The 15,383-nt window shown below is 46.5% G+C and overlaps 1 long non-coding RNA gene across 2 annotated transcripts in view; it reads left to right on the top strand.

The window, feature by feature from the left end:
* Window positions 1-1,486: 1,486 nt before the first annotated feature.
* The window catches only part of LOC144233141 (uncharacterized), a 29,049-nt gene continuing 15,152 nt past the window's right edge, over window positions 1,487-15,383 (top strand). Inside the window, exons 1-3 of one of the 2 annotated variants that reach the window (XR_013335604.1) lie at window positions 1,487-1,929; window positions 3,124-3,238; window positions 5,190-5,457. This is a non-coding gene — a long non-coding RNA (uncharacterized LOC144233141). Of the gene's footprint in view, window positions 1,930-3,123; window positions 3,239-5,189; window positions 5,458-14,522; window positions 14,627-15,383 lie in introns of those variants that run through there. The other variant, XR_013335603.1, reaches the window with a different exon arrangement.

Raw genomic sequence — 15,383 nt, 5'->3', positions numbered from 1 at the left:
CCAGACCTCCCCAACACGTCTGCTCCAAACTCTGGCCCTCTTGGGACAATGCCAATCAAAGTACATTCTATAGAGTCCTGCACACAATTCCAGCCCAAGGGCAAGACAGTGCAGAGGACAGAGGAGCAAGGTGAGCATCAGGCTGACATTTGGAAGTTACAGACCTAACTGTATGTGACCTTGGATAAACAATCTTCCCGTAGACTGGAAGGTTAAAAATTGTCTAAACCTTTAAGAGTGTTGTTAGCAAAGCTAAAACAGAGGGATTTAGATGGTAAGCTCCACTGCCAGCATTCTAAATAGCTGTGTCACCTGGAACAAGTTACTTACCCTCTCTGAGCCTCAGTTTCCCCACTTGTAAAATGAACATTAAAATGCTTACCTCACAGGATTCTTGTAAGGATTAAATGAGATAATCCTTATAAAGTGCTCAGCACATTGTAAGCACTGCCTGCAAGGAAAATGTTTTGAACATTCAAGAGCCATTAGGGACCAATGAAAGTCCCCCTTTCTGCACTGGTTTGTGTATGGGGTGAATGAAGCCCAAGAAGGAATTGTCTTGCCCAAAGCCACTCAGTAAGTCACTATTCCTGCCCGGCACTTCGGGTTTTGAGGCCCCAATTCAATGACCTTTTTGCTGAACCACGAAGAATTCTCGTAGAATGTAAAGTGCTCAGACCATGACCTCTCCCCACTCACTGGGCTCTGTTTTACCTTGGGAGCCCCAACGAAACACAGGACAGATGCAGTTGGCATCTCAGGCAGCGGGTCTCTTGCAGAGACATTATTTAGGACCTGAGTCTGTTCAGCACAAAGCTTAATCACTCCATCAATCCTGTGACACAGCTTATCAGAAACTGGGGACTAGCTGGAAGGCACCTGGTTGCCAAGAATGCATGTGTTGGTTTGCTTTGTCCTTTGGGTCTTGAAGAGACAGCCTCAGAGTGTGGGGACCAGTGCTTCATTCCCTGGGTGGGGCGGCTGGTTTCCAACTAACAGCAAAGCCCCAAACCTTCATTGCACGCAGCTCTCAAGGTTCCCTGAGACGAAGGGCAGCTCTTCACAATCCGTGAAGATCCCTCGAGCCGTCCCACTTCTGTACCTTTGGTTACTGGGGATCCCACCATCCCCAACCTGGAAGGTCATTCTCTGTGAGCCCTAAACCTAACTGACTCCAGTTTAGAAAAAGCCTCCATCTTGAGGATGAACTAGGCCCGAACCCAGATCCAGGAAACACCGCAGGAAGTACTAGGCAGCCTGCCCTTAGTTACTTCCCTAGCAACAGCAACAGCCGATCACTTTAAAAGAGGCGCCTATGTCCCAAGACGTTCCTGTTGGCCGTTTGCGGTCAGGCCAGATGGGCCGAGCCAATCGGGTACTGACCAGAGAGCCCGTGCTAAAAATCAGCCTATCAGGAGACTGCCAAGCTGGACAGCCCCGAATTCCACTGTAACCGCAATAAAAACCCCCGACCCTGAGTCCAGGCTCCAGACCATCACCGCTGCGTTGGGATGCGTTGGAGTCCCTGCTCCAGCTTGAATAAAGACCCTCCTCGTGTGTTTCCATCGGAATCGGCTCCTCGGTGGTCTTTGGGGTCTCGCGATCTGGGCATAACATCTCCACCGGGTGTTTCTGGCTTGTCTCTCTGTTTTTGCACCAACTCTTTCTTCGTCTGATGCACAGAACGACTGCAGCAGGGGACGCTGTGCTACACTGACCAGATAGATCCCCCTTCAGCCTCATTTCCCAAGTTTTGGAGGAGAGTATGCTGCCCGATGCCTCATTCCCTTTCCAAGGCAGCTGGCATAGAGACTGGCCGTTGTAAGAGCATAAAGACCCAGCCTCTTCACCCTCATCTGGTATGACTCTGAAGGCATGAACACGTGGATCTAACAAACATCCCTGCCCTCTGTTGCTTATATTCGAATGGTGAGGACAGTCAAATGTGCATTCTTGTGCCACAAACACATAAACACGTACATTTTATATGATGTATAGTGTGATGGTAAGTACTGTGGAGAAAAATCAGAGGAAGAGAGTTAAAGAGAATGGAAAGAACGTTGTCATTTTAAATGGAGTGCGGTCAGTCAGGGAAGGCCTGGAGGAGAAGGTGACATTTGAGTGAAGACTTGAGGAGGTGAAGGGATGAACCACATGGATATCTTGGGAAAGAGTGTTTCAGGCGATGGTTCAGCAAGTACAAAGGCCCTGAGGTGGGAGCATGCCTGACATTTTTTAAGAAGACAGAGGTTAGTGTGCCTGGAGGGAAAGATTAGAAGATGAAGTTAGGAGTAGGTGGGATTTAGGAATCATACAGGGCTTAGTAAACAATTCCAAAGACTTTGGTTTTTACTCAGAACATATGGGAGACCACTGGAGATTTTTGAGCAGAGAATAACATATTTTTCCAGGACTTGTAGCTGCTGCTTTCAGAATAGACTGAACAGAGCCAGAGTGCAAGTGGGAGACGATTACAATAATCCAAGTAAGGCACTATGGTGATTCAGAGCAGGACTAAGACTGCAACAGATATTGTCAGTTTTCTAACAAATTCCATTCTCCCTTTCTTCCATAATAAGAGCTGAGCACATGGCTGCTAGGTTGAAAACTACATTTCCCAGTCTCCCCTGGGGCATCGTGGGACCACGTGACTAAGTTTTAGCCAATGGAATGTGCATGGCAGTGCTATGTTTAGCACTGCCACATTTGCTTAAAAGAAAATTGTACATCATGTTCTTTTACTTCCTTCCCCTTTATACAAAGGCCTAGGGAATGTGCTTGGATGCAACTGAACCACACAGATAAAGGCAATGCTAGGGAAGGAAGCTGGGTCCCTGACCGAGGGTGTGGAGGAAGGCCTGACATATCCCAGTTCCACTCACCTCAGGACAGCTTCACAAATACGAAATAAACTTCTGTCTTCTTTAATCCACTGCATTGGGGGGTTCTTTGTTACAGCCGCTTAACCTTTACCTCAACTAATACACAGACTTCTATGGAAGGTTTAGTGATATCAGGAGTGAATTCCAGCACAGTGTGGAACAGGAAACAACCAAATATGTAACACTCAACGTCTCCATTCTTAAATCTCCTTAAAGTCTCACAGACTGTCTTTCCCCGTAGGTCCCTGCCTGATACCTTTTCTGTTTACGGCTTCTCATTCCCCTGATCTACATCCTTCTCCAACCTCCCGGCGTCAGGGGACATCTGCAAAATTTTATTCTATTTTGCAAAGCAAGTGAGTATTTTCCCCATCTCCATCACACACAGCTCCAGGACCTTCCGTGGCATTATTCAAAATTCTTGGTGGCACATCCTCAGAGAAGAAAGACCCACCTAACCCAGGTCTCCACCTTGATGTTAAGAATTAGCAGAAATTTTGAAATCCTGTTTTCCTTTCCCTCTGTCAGCAGAAGGGAGGGACCTGGTGGTGCAGAGGAAAATATATTTTCCTCGAGCTTGAGAAAACCTGAGTGTGCTCCTGGGGTTTTAGATTCCCTCTCCCATATACTCAGATACAAATACGGACACAATGGGCACCTACAGATGTGCATCCACATGATTCTTCCTCATGGACACACACTCAGGCATGCAGACAGCAGAGTTGTGATGGAAGAGCCTGGGTTTGCTCCTTTCTGCTTTGAAAATCCAGCTCCCAGCAACACTTCCCTGGCTGACGGCTCTGTGACCTTCCCGTTCACCGATGCTTTGGGTGTCTCACCCAAATTCACAGTGGGGACATTCTGCTCTCTCATTTCCTCCCTGCTTTTATCATCTGTTATATTCGTTAATAGCACCATAAAGTGAGCCATTAAATGTATCAGAAACAAGGTCTTATGTCGAGGCCTCCAGCAGCCAAGCCTGAGTCTGCCAGTCGGGCTTTGTTATTGTGTCAGAAGGGCCAGCTTTTCCCCCAGAACAAACCGAGATGTCTAACAGGGCTACCCACCCGCGGGATGGCTGTGGTTGGCTGAGTGTCCACACCACCTCTCCATCAGCCAAGTCAGTGGCAGAAACACCTCCAGGATCTGACCACCATTAGCCCCACTGCTTCTGGGTGTGAGGGGAAAGGAGGGGAATCAGTGGAGGAATTAGGTCTTTTTGAGTCTCTGTATGGACAGATGTGGATGTATACTATGTGATAATTGGGTGAGTTGTGCACATCCAAGTGTGTTATATACACGTAATGATCTCTATGCACATGTGCATATGTTTATATTACTGGTCCCTGCTTATTTCTCTAGCCTGTTTCATACCACTCTTCTTCCATTCTCTGTGCTAAGTACACGTGCTTCTAAAATTCCTTAATTCTTTCCAATCTCTCTGGCCTTCTCTGTATGCTTTTCTCTCACTGTCTCTGTTCTTCTGTTTCTCCCTTTTTCTCTTACTCTCCCCCTCCTCCTCCCCCTCCTCCTCTTCTCCTCCCGCTTTGTCTCCCCCTCCTCCATATAAGAATTGCTTCCACTACACCCATCTCACGGGGCTGACTCCTCCCTCCCCCTTGCTCCTCCAGTTTAGCATCACTTCTTGCTCTCTGTTGGGTAAGTGCCCACAGGCCCCCTCCCTCCGTCTTCCAGAACTCTCACCAATGGTATTGCCAGTTCCTTTCTCTTCCCTGTCTGCAGTGGCCGTGCATGGTGTCTTAGTTAAGTGCCAGCCTTTTCCCCAAATTACCTTCCCTGTAGGGTTCTGCATTTGAGTAGGAGAGACTTGGGGGAGATTTGAAAGGTGAACGTTGTTAAAGGCAAACACAGAGACCACACTTGAGAATTCCCCGAGCAGACAAAAGCAGTTAGTCATAGAAGCAAAGCTCAATTCAGCTTATTTTGCAAGTCAAGTGGGGTTAACTTGACCTGGGTCATTTCTTGCTCATGGCTCTGAAAGTCATAAGTGACCCTTAAGTATTTCCCCCAAATTTATAGGAGGTAACCACTAACCAACTCACTCTTATTTAAGAGAATTCTAATATTGTGCCCAGTCAGTGTATAGAATAACCACTCGCTGCCTGCACACTGTACAGGCTGAGTTATAACAATGTATCCCTGAACCTCATTACATGTTTTGGTTTAAGTGCTCCAGGCTTGCAAACTATCTTTTTGGTGGGAGTACAAGAAACTTTCAGCAATTACTAGGTAAGTAATTCATTGGTTTTACTTTTTTTTTTTTTAATGATCTTTGACAACATGAAGCAACAGCCATCCCGTTTGTGCTGGGAGCATCAATGCAAGTTCAGTGCTGTTGCTACTACCACCCACAGTCATGGAGCCTGTGGCCCATCTCGATGGAGGCTTGGGGGCAGCAGGTGGGCGGCGCCTCCATTTCTTGCCAGATCTTCTCTTCTACCTTCTCCAAATCCCAGGTCAGATTTGGGTGAAGCTCCAGGGTCCTCCTAAGGATCACAGCAGCCCTGACATCTGGACGCACCGAGAGCCGTACATGGGTCCCAGAGAAAGACAGGTGGGGATCCCAGCTCATCTTCATGAGTTTGACTTTGCTCTTGCCATCTTGCATTTCACATACATATGTTCTGATTGGCAGCCCCGCTGACTTTAGGCTCAGCACCCATTCAGGGGCAACAGATTTACACGGGCAGCCCTGACAACTCCCATCATCACATAAGGTCTACTCATAATTCATCATGGTTCTGCTTTTCCAACCTGTGGCAGAGCCTGGAACCTCTCTGGAGACAAGAGTCCAGCTCTCAACTTTTAGGTTAATGCAGTTGTTCACTGCCGAATCCCCAAGGCTGAGGGTGCACCCACCACTTGAAAATAGCTCAGTAAGAAAGCTCCGTCCTCCGTCACAATATTGATGTACTCACACAGGATGCACACACGTGTATGTGCACACACGTGAATTTCTATATCGTTCTGACTAGATCAGCAGTCACAAATTGGCAGCCCTGGATTAAATATGTCACACTCGTGGATTTTACTGGATTCTTGGTGCTTCAACATTTAGAAGTCCGGTGACACATACCAAATCCAGGTTTTAAGCTTCTCTTAAAAGATCAAAAGATCAGGCAGCGCTGAAACTAGGTGATGCCTCATGGCAGCAATTGGGTGAATCTGGGTAGCCACTGCCCCCTTTAGATAGGCTTATTTACATTACTTTCTGGTCCCCTTAGAACTTGGAGTTTGGACTCTTCTCCCCCTGGGCTTCTTTTTTTGTGAAAGGGAGTAAACTTCTAACTGGTGCTTGCCAATATTTTTCTGTCTCTGTTCCTTGCAGCTGAATGGGATCCTAAATGATACAACAGGCACCACCATATTGCACGGTTAAGAGTAGGAGGGAAGCGGGGCACCCAGGTGGCTCAGTGGGTTAAGTGTCCGACTTTGGTTCAGATCACAATCTCATGGTTCATGAGTTCGAGCCCCGCATTGGGCTCTGTGCTGACAGCTTGGAGCCTGCTTTGGATCCTGTGCCTTCCCCCACCCTCTCTCTGCCCCTCCGCTGCTCAACTCTGTCTCTTTCCCTCTCAAAAATAAATTTTAAAATGCTTTTAAAATTTTTTTTAAAAGAGTAGAAGAGGAGGGAAAGATACTACACGATCAATCGCCATCCCATGAGTCAATCACACATATACCCTGAATCCAAACACACACAACAGTCCTTTGCATTATGCTTCAGTAAGGCATCTCCACCTGAACAGAGTTCCTTCAGGGTGGGGAATCGGGGTGGCTATCCTGTATTTTAGTCATTCCCCCACTCCCTAATTGCTATGGGATCTTCACTGCAGACTCCTGGAGCTCCCCATCACCTCTTTGGAGGCCTCTCCAGTACTATGCTAGTACTTGGCCCATCCCTTCCTCACACACCAGCACAAGCACCTGCCATCTATCACGTACCCTTGACTACCCACGAGGATTCCTCCTCCTGTTTCAGGATGAACAGATGCAAGATACCTGAGTCTCTGATGCAGCCACACTGAATCCCTTGTAGCACACCAATCCAGAAGATTGACTCTGCCTTGAGTTATTTTATCCAGACACCCCTTTCATTAGTTAGCACAGCTTTATTAAGTACCTCATATAGTTTCTATATGCATATTTAGATGTGCATTCATTTCTATTCGCATACTTCTTTCTCTAAACACACATGGTCAGTGTTTCCCGTACTATGTGCATTATGTGATTTCTAAATACGTTGAGTACACGTGTATGACACTGCATGTATGTGGGTATACTTATCAGAGGCTGTCTGCATCTCAAAGTGCTTCGTATAGGCCTGGAACTATACAGGATTCCTTAGAATCTCATTCAGTTTGCACAGGCCCTTACAATAAGATGGTACTTTCCTCAACTTACACAGACAAAGTACATGCTTAGAGGGGAAAGTCTTTCAGCCAGAAGGAAGCTACAAATTGTAAGTTTGTTGCTTGTACTGATGACACCACCCTTCCTCCCACACACGTGGTCACCAGCTACTCCAAGTGTTGGCTGCTAACAGCTCGCACCTGCACGCCTTGCTCAGAGATGCCTGGAAGGTGCATCCGTTTTGTGGGGGGAGATTCTGAGGCCACCTGCTGACTGCTGTGGGGGTACAAGAGCCCACCAGTTACTTTACAGGAGAAGGCGAGTGAGAGGAGCAGCTTTGCGCAGAGGAAGGAGCTGGGCACATGTGGTTTCAGGAGAAATCTACTCTGAATTCCCATCTCTCGTTCTGCTTTTGGGGATCCTGGTCTAGACATGACTGGACAGCTTTGGAAGCTAGGTTCTGTCTTACTAAAAGCCTGGAGATTTTCCTGCACAGCACATTGCCTCCTCCCTCGATGTTCGTGTTACAATTCATGCTCATCTGGGTTGATTTTCCTATACCTTTCTCCAGAGGTAGTCATGAATAGGAATTGTTTGTTTGTCTAAAAGCAGAGTGGAAGCTAACTGTTTTAGACTGTGAAACAGTGTAATGGACACTGTGCCTGTTACATTACATTTTATGGTTTTATAGCAATTACACTGCATTTTATGGTGTCATAACATATTACATTTTATGGCTTAATATCAGCTTTAACACAAGACACCGTGGCCCAGAATTTTAACAAGGGGAAGCTTCTCCTGGTGGGATGGTAATGGGCTTTCCGCATGACCACATGCCTTCCAGCAGGAAGCCAGGGAAGTTGTCTCTGGGACTGGCCTCTCTCAAGCCTCGCTAGCCACCCCATCCTGTGCTTTCTCGGTCAAGCTTGGCTTTCTTGCTAGGGGTCCTTGTGCAAACTAGGAGAACAGATGTTTCTCTGGGCTTCCAGCCCCACACCCCATCTCTCCGTTACCCCCATCTCCTTGTCCACTCAGTAAACAGAATGAGCCTTCTGGAGCACAAAGCTGATCATGTGACTGCCCTGCTTTAAAACTCATCTATATCTTCCCTTTGCCTTCAGGGCCAAGTCTATACCCAGGTCCAAACTCAGTCTATGATTCAAAGACCTTCCTATTCAGATCCACAGCCTTGACTCATCCACCACTCCCCACCCCACCCCCCGCCCACCGTCCCCAGCATGTACCCAATGCTAAAGCCACAGTGAGCTTCCTGCCATTCCCAAATGTGTTGCATCTTTTTGCACTCTCATGCCTTTGCACATGGCTATTCCTCCTGCCTGGAATCCCTTCCTGGACCTTTATTTTTCTGTGCAGTCATTCAACAGATCCTTACAGAGCACCTGCAATGCTGGGCATTGTTGTGCCTGCTAAGGATGCACTCAAAGCCTCTACTCTCATAGAGCTCGTTTTCTAGTGGGAAGAGGTGACATTGCATTAGTCCTTCAAAACTCAACTCTGCGAGCATACAGAGGACAGAGAGACAATAAAGTAAGGCAAGAGCAGTCCATGCTGAACGCAGCACATGCAGCACAGTAGCTGCTTAACCAAGAAAAAAACAAGGCATGCTGAAAACCGGAGAAGTGCTTTTCCTTCCAAGATGAAATACTTAGTTACTAAGGAATGTTGAGCCCACCCTTACCCCTTACGACGCCCCATGCATTCTTCCTGAGTTTGCTAACGTATATGCATGAGGTCACATACGTAGAGTCATAGTGTGCCTCATAACTTATTTTTCATGTCCACATTATTTTCATTTCCACATTCTATTGTTCAATCCTCAGTAAATACAAGAGAACTAACCAGATGGGCGCTGCACCCAGCCCTCTCTTGCTTAAGGGAGTTCTTGGTGGAGTCCTTCTGGGCCTCTCATTGTCCCAAACAATGGACTCTGAGTAATGCTTTTGTCTCACATTGCAGGGAGTAACACAACACAACTCAGGTCACCTCCTCCTGGAAGCCTGCCCTGATGGGCCCAAGTAGCGAGATAGGCAGTCCATTCTCTGTCATAATACTCAACCACAGTTGTAGTCATCTGTTCCTTTCCCTGCCTTCCCCAAAGGCAGGGGTAATCCCCTACCCATGTTTACTTCCTTTTTGCCAATACCAAGCAAAGTCCCTGGCCCTTGGAAGTGTCCAGAAAGATAACCAAAAAAAGTGAATGAATAAAGTAAGAGGGAATGAATGATTAGTGTGATTTAGGGGTGCCAGTGAGATTCCAGGCCCATCACAAAAACTTCTCCAGCACAGATACCTCAAATCCTGCCACCGGAACTTCATTACTTTAGGTTAAGTATTGTTCACTCCCAGCAGTGCTTTTGAATGCAAATGGCCCTGAAAGTAAGATGTTTGCATGAATTATTCCATTAAGGCTCCTGGAAGCTGGCTGAAGAAGACAGGACATTAAGTGAGCTGCTTACTGCCCTGGAAGATAGAGTGAAGGAAAGGAAGGACGCTTTGCCCCACGTTCCAGCCTGAGCTCAGGAAATTGGTTAGAGATGTAGACAAGTATATTGATTAAGAAGGTTTGGGAATCAAAGCGCTATTAGAGGGCTCCTAGAGGGGAATGAAACCAACTCTGGACTAGGCATGCGGTTCTAGCCCTGGTTCGCCCACTGACTTTCTGTGCAGCTTCTGGCAAGACTTTCAGCCTCTCTGGGCCTCAGTTTAATAAACTATAAAACAAGGAGGCTGAGCCAGATACGGTCAGAGCCTCTGAGGCATTGACAGAGATAACTGTCTTCCACCAGCTGTGGCCTTAGACAAGCTACTTACTTAACCCTGTGTGCCTCAGTTTTCTCATCTATAGAATGGAGATGGGTGTAAAAAACAGACACTCCTCAGGGGTTGGTGTAAGCATGTAAGTTAATACAAATAAAGCAATCAGCACAGAACCTGAGCTATTATAAGCACCCCATAAATGTCATTTATTATTAAATGAACCAAAGGATCAACATTGGAATCTCTGCAAACCACACAGGCCAGCGCTTGGAAACACTGTAATACAGTAATAGCAGACCAGTAACAGGGGCCATCATGTGCAGGCACTTTGACAAAGTGCTTCATAAACCGCATCTCTGTGGGCCTCACAGCGACCCTGTGAGGTAGGTTCCTCAGCGAATCCAGACTCAGCACAAAGCTCAGAACAGGAGCCTAATGTGCCCAGGCTCACACAGATGTCAAGTGGCATACTTGACATCTTGAGCCAGGATGCTTGACCATACTGGATGCCAAAGCTTTTCATCTAATTAGGGCAAATTTTCAGCCCTTCTTTCTTCATATTTTTCAATAATCCTCTACTCTCCCTCAAGGACTCCAATTAAACATATTTTAGGCTGTTTGAAGTCATGCCACAGCTCACCGATGCTCTGTTCACTTTTTAAAAATTCCTTCTCCTCTGGGTGTTCAACTTTAGATCATTTCTATCGCTGAAGTCTTCAACTTCATGAATCGTTTCTTCTGCAGCATTTAATCTGCTCTTAATTCCACTCGGTGTGATTTTCATCTCACACATAGTTTTCATCTCTAAAGTTCAGCGTGGGCCTTTTTTTATGTCTTTCATATTCCTGCCTAACATCTGAGACTCATGAAATACAGTTAGAACATGTGTTTTAATGTCCTCGTTAGCTCATTCTGACATATGTGTCTGCTCCGGGTCCGTTTCAGTTGATTGATTTGTCTCATCATGAATTGTGTTCTCCTGCCTCTTGCCATGCTTGGTAACCTTCAACTGGATGTCAGTCAGAAGTGGTCATGTGACTTAATTTTGTCAGGAGTGATCATGTGATCCACTGGCCTGGGCCAATCATAGAAGTTCTTTTCCTCTAGCAAATGACTGGCCCAGGAATGTGCATAGAACCCAGTTCTGACCAGTGAACCATGAGGGAAAGTCTGCATGCGGGGACACTCATGGCAAAGGCTTCCTCACTCTCAGGGAAGAAACCAGTTGCTCAGACGTGACCATTTCTCGCCGGAACACGAGGAACCGCTATATTTATCGGACACTCACAGTGCGCCAGGCCCTGTGCTAAATGCATTAAGGTGTGTGATCCTAATAACACACCTTTGCAGTATTTATTATCATAAGGATCATTTTACGGATGAGGAAACTGAGGTTCAGAGTAGCAAATGCTCTTTCCCAAGGTCACATGGGTAGCAACGGAATTGGATGGAATTGGAAGCCAGGTCTCTCTGACTGCAAAACTAGTGACCTTAAATCCTACTCCATACTGTCTATGTGTTTAAAAAAAAAAACAAAAAACCTAATCCACATGATCCCATTCCTCTCTCTGATCCATATTCATGTTGCTCAGAGCCAAGTAATTGAGGCTGCCAAAGGGTGCCGAGAAACCATCCTAATGAGCTTGCTTAGCTCCTCTTCTGAAACTGCATCCCCTGCTGGGCAGTGGGGCCTCTTCTGTCAATATTGACGCCTCTCTGAGATACTCAGAACCCGCCATGGACAGAGAAGCAGCTGCTGTTGAGATTTTAAAAGAGAAAGGAAAAGAAGAAAAATATAAATCCCCTTAACAGAGCTCCTGCTTGGCATTGCAGACCCAGCAAACCCCCGTGCACCTGAGGATCCTGGGGTAGAAAGGGCCAAATCACAAGCCAGCTGACCTGCAAGGTGGGTGGCCAGGCCCCAGCCCCCAGGGTCGAGTCACCTGCCTAGTCTGCAACGCCATGGAGCGCTGGGGAAATCTGCTCTGGGAAAGGGATGCTGCATCCTTGCTAGGCATGCTCCTGGGACAGCTGTGATTTTAATTCCTGGACCTCCTCATAGGCACTGCCCAGCCTACAGCCCGCTGGAGGGCCAAAGTCATGCCCCCAGAAGGACATGTTTCTGGGAGGGGAGGAATCAGGTTGGAAAAACAAAGCCTTTTCAAGAAGGACAATGCGATGTCAGGAGCACTGGCTGTGGAGTCAGACGGTCCTGGGTTTGAATCCCATGATACGCGGGTTACGCTCTCCGGCAAATGGGATTTGTTCACTCCACAAATATCCATGCATCTGGAAGCAACGAGAGTCCAAGGTCACGGGGATATAAGTAAAATGCCAAGCACGCAGCCTGACGCTTCGTACATCCTTAGGAAATGCAGATGGTTCATGCAAGTGTCACCCGCCCAAGGCTGTCTTGTCCAAAGGGACAGCACCGTGCCTGCATAAAACAAGCCTGAGAGACAGAGTTTGTAATCCAGCTCTGTCACTGGCTGTCAGGCAACCTTGGGTAATTACTCCACGTGATAGTTAAGTGTATGTGTCTACCTGACCGGCCACTGCGTGCCGGCACATTTCTCCAGACATTATTCCACCTGTGTCTGTGAGGGTGTTTCTGGGTGACATTAACATTTGCATCAGTAGACGACTCAGTTAAGCAGAGGGCCCTCCCCAGTGTAGGTGGGCCTCATTCAATCAACTGAAGACCTGAACAGAATAAAGTTTGTTAGAGGGAACCCCTCCTTCCTGACTGTTCGAACCAGGATGTTAGTCTTTTGTAGCCTTCGAACTTGGATGGAAACATCAGCTTTTTTGGATCACCAGCCTTGCAGCTTTCAGGCTAGACATTTATCATTGGCTCTCCCGACTGGAACTACGCATTGGCTCTCCTCGGTCCGCAAATGGCAGACCCTGGGACTTCTCAGCCTCCGAATTCGATCTCATGATCCAGTTCCTTGTGTTATCTATCTATCTATCTATCTATCTATCTATCTATCTATCTATCTATCTATCTCCTTCTGGTTGTTTTTCTGGAGAACACTGACTAATGCATTCCACTTTCCCAATTCTGCTTCTTCCTCTGGAAAGTGATAATAATCAGTCCTACTTAGTGGAGTTATGAGAACAGGCAATTACAGGGTATGTTACAATATATTTTGCCAAGTGCTATGAAATGGATAATTCCAGTTTGCTGGTGAACCCAAAGGAACACATGATCCAGTCTTAAAAGAATACCTTCTTAGGGCACCTGGGTGGCTTAGTCAGTTGAGCATATGACTTCAGGTCAGGTCATGATCTCATGGTTCATGGATTCCAGCCCCGCATCAGGCTCTGTACTGACAGCTCAGAGCCTGGAGCCTGCTTTGGATTCTGTGTCTCTTCCTTTCTTTCTGCCCCTCCCCGGCTCGTGTTCTGTCTTTTTCTCTCTCTCTCAAAAATGAATAAACCTTAAGAAAATAAAGAAAAGAATATCTTCTTAGAGGAAGAGAGTTAGTTGATACCAGAAAAAGGTATGGAACAGGATTTCAGGAAGGGGGAACAGCACGTGCAAAGGCCAGGAGGCCAAATCGTGTGTGGCCTTTTTGGAAGACCGAACATAGCTCAATATGTCTAGTGCTGAAGCACAGGGCTATTTTGTGTCACATTACTAGCTTGGTGCTTATTTGGAAGGCAGTGAGAAGCCACTGAAAATTTCTTAGGCACAATAGTGCCATAAATGTACGGGACTTTAAACAATTCATCTTAACCTCTAGGAATACCAGTCTCCTATGACTAACATCAAATAGCTCCACCTGCCTCACTGCATTTTTGTAAGGCTCAGATGAAGCTCTGTACCTTAAAGGGCTTTGTAAATCATTGAGTGCTTGGCAAATAGTAGGCAGGGTTATCGGCCAGTAAGTCAATATTGTTATATCAACTTCAAGGCTTTTGCGTCCCCAGCAGTTTCTGTAACCAGAGCCACAAGTCAAATAAGATATGGGGGGAAGAACTTATTGGGCAAAGCCAAGAACTTTTGATGAAAGGTAGAGATTTGTTAGTTGCCTCCCTGGCACCTGTGTTAATCCAGGTGCCCCGAAAAAGCAGCTGGGAATGAGCCTGGCTGTGTATTCCTTCTGCACTCAGCCACTGGCTGGGAGCCGCCCCAGGGAAACAGGACCTAGGCACAGACAAGACCGTGGATTTCAGAGCACAGCCGCTCATCCACCATGCTCCCTGCAGCCAGAGCTCTGAGAGGTGCATGCTTATAATCGCCACCGTCCCCATGGCCCTTCTTGTGACCACAGTCCCGAACCATTTTAAAAATGTGTCCCCTTCCTGCTCTCACTCAACGGAACTCAGATCTGAGACACTCTGAGCATCACGGTCCCCTGGCTGCACGTTCATGGGCATGTGACCTAAGTGGTCCAATTAGAGTGAGTTTCTGAGCTGCAGGAGGACCAACCCTTGGGGAAAACACACTGATTTCTTTTCTCTGGGTCTGAATGTAGAAGGATGAAGTCCAGGAGTCATGGCAGCCCCGTCGGCCACATGAGGTGGGCCCCTCTGGGAGAGGCCGCACAACCAGAGGACAGAAAATTACACAAAGAAGATATCATGTGAGCTCATTTTTTTTTTCTTTCAGACACTCTTGGAGCCTGATTCTTGACTCTTCAAGTTTTTTAAATCTGTGTACTCACATTTTTTTCTTTTTTTAATTTAAGGGCTCTATTGCGGTATAATATGCAATAAACAGCATAGATTTAAAGAGTACAATTTGATATTTTAATATATTTCATACAGCAGGGAAAGCATTACCACAATCAAGATAAGAGCATTATCCATCACCCCCCAAGTTTCTTTCCGCCTGCCTTAATCCTTCCCTCCCACCCCTTGCCTTGAGCAATCACTGATCTGCTTTCTATCACTAAAGATAAGCTTTATGTTTCCTGAATTTTATATAAAGAATCAAACGGTATATATCTTTTTGTTTTTTCATCTCACTTCTCTCACTCGGCACAATTATTTTGAGATTCATCTCTGTTACGTGTATCAACACACCATTCCCTTCAATGATTAAATACTGTACCATCATAGGGATACCTCAGTTTGCTCATCCGTTCACCTGTTGACAGACACTTGGGTTGTTTCCGGTTCAGGGCTATTACAAACAAGGTTGCTACAAGCATTTATGGGCAAGTCTCGACATGGACATATGCTTTCATTTCTCTTAGGTAAATGCCTAGAAGTACAAAGCTGAATCATAGAATAGGTATAATTTACTTTTTTAAGAATGCCCAACTTATTCCCCAAAAAGCTGTGTGATGTCACATTCCCACCAGCAGCATCTAAGAGTTACAATTCCTTCACTCCTTG

The sequence above is a fragment of the Crocuta crocuta genome, unplaced genomic scaffold (assembly GCF_008692635.1).
Source record: "Crocuta crocuta isolate KB4526 unplaced genomic scaffold, BGI_CrCroc_1.0 scaffold339, whole genome shotgun sequence".
Classification (NCBI taxonomy): Eukaryota; Metazoa; Chordata; class Mammalia; order Carnivora; family Hyaenidae; genus Crocuta; species Crocuta crocuta.
Note: the sequence above shows the minus strand (reverse complement) of the source record. Positions and strands in the feature narration are given on the sequence as shown.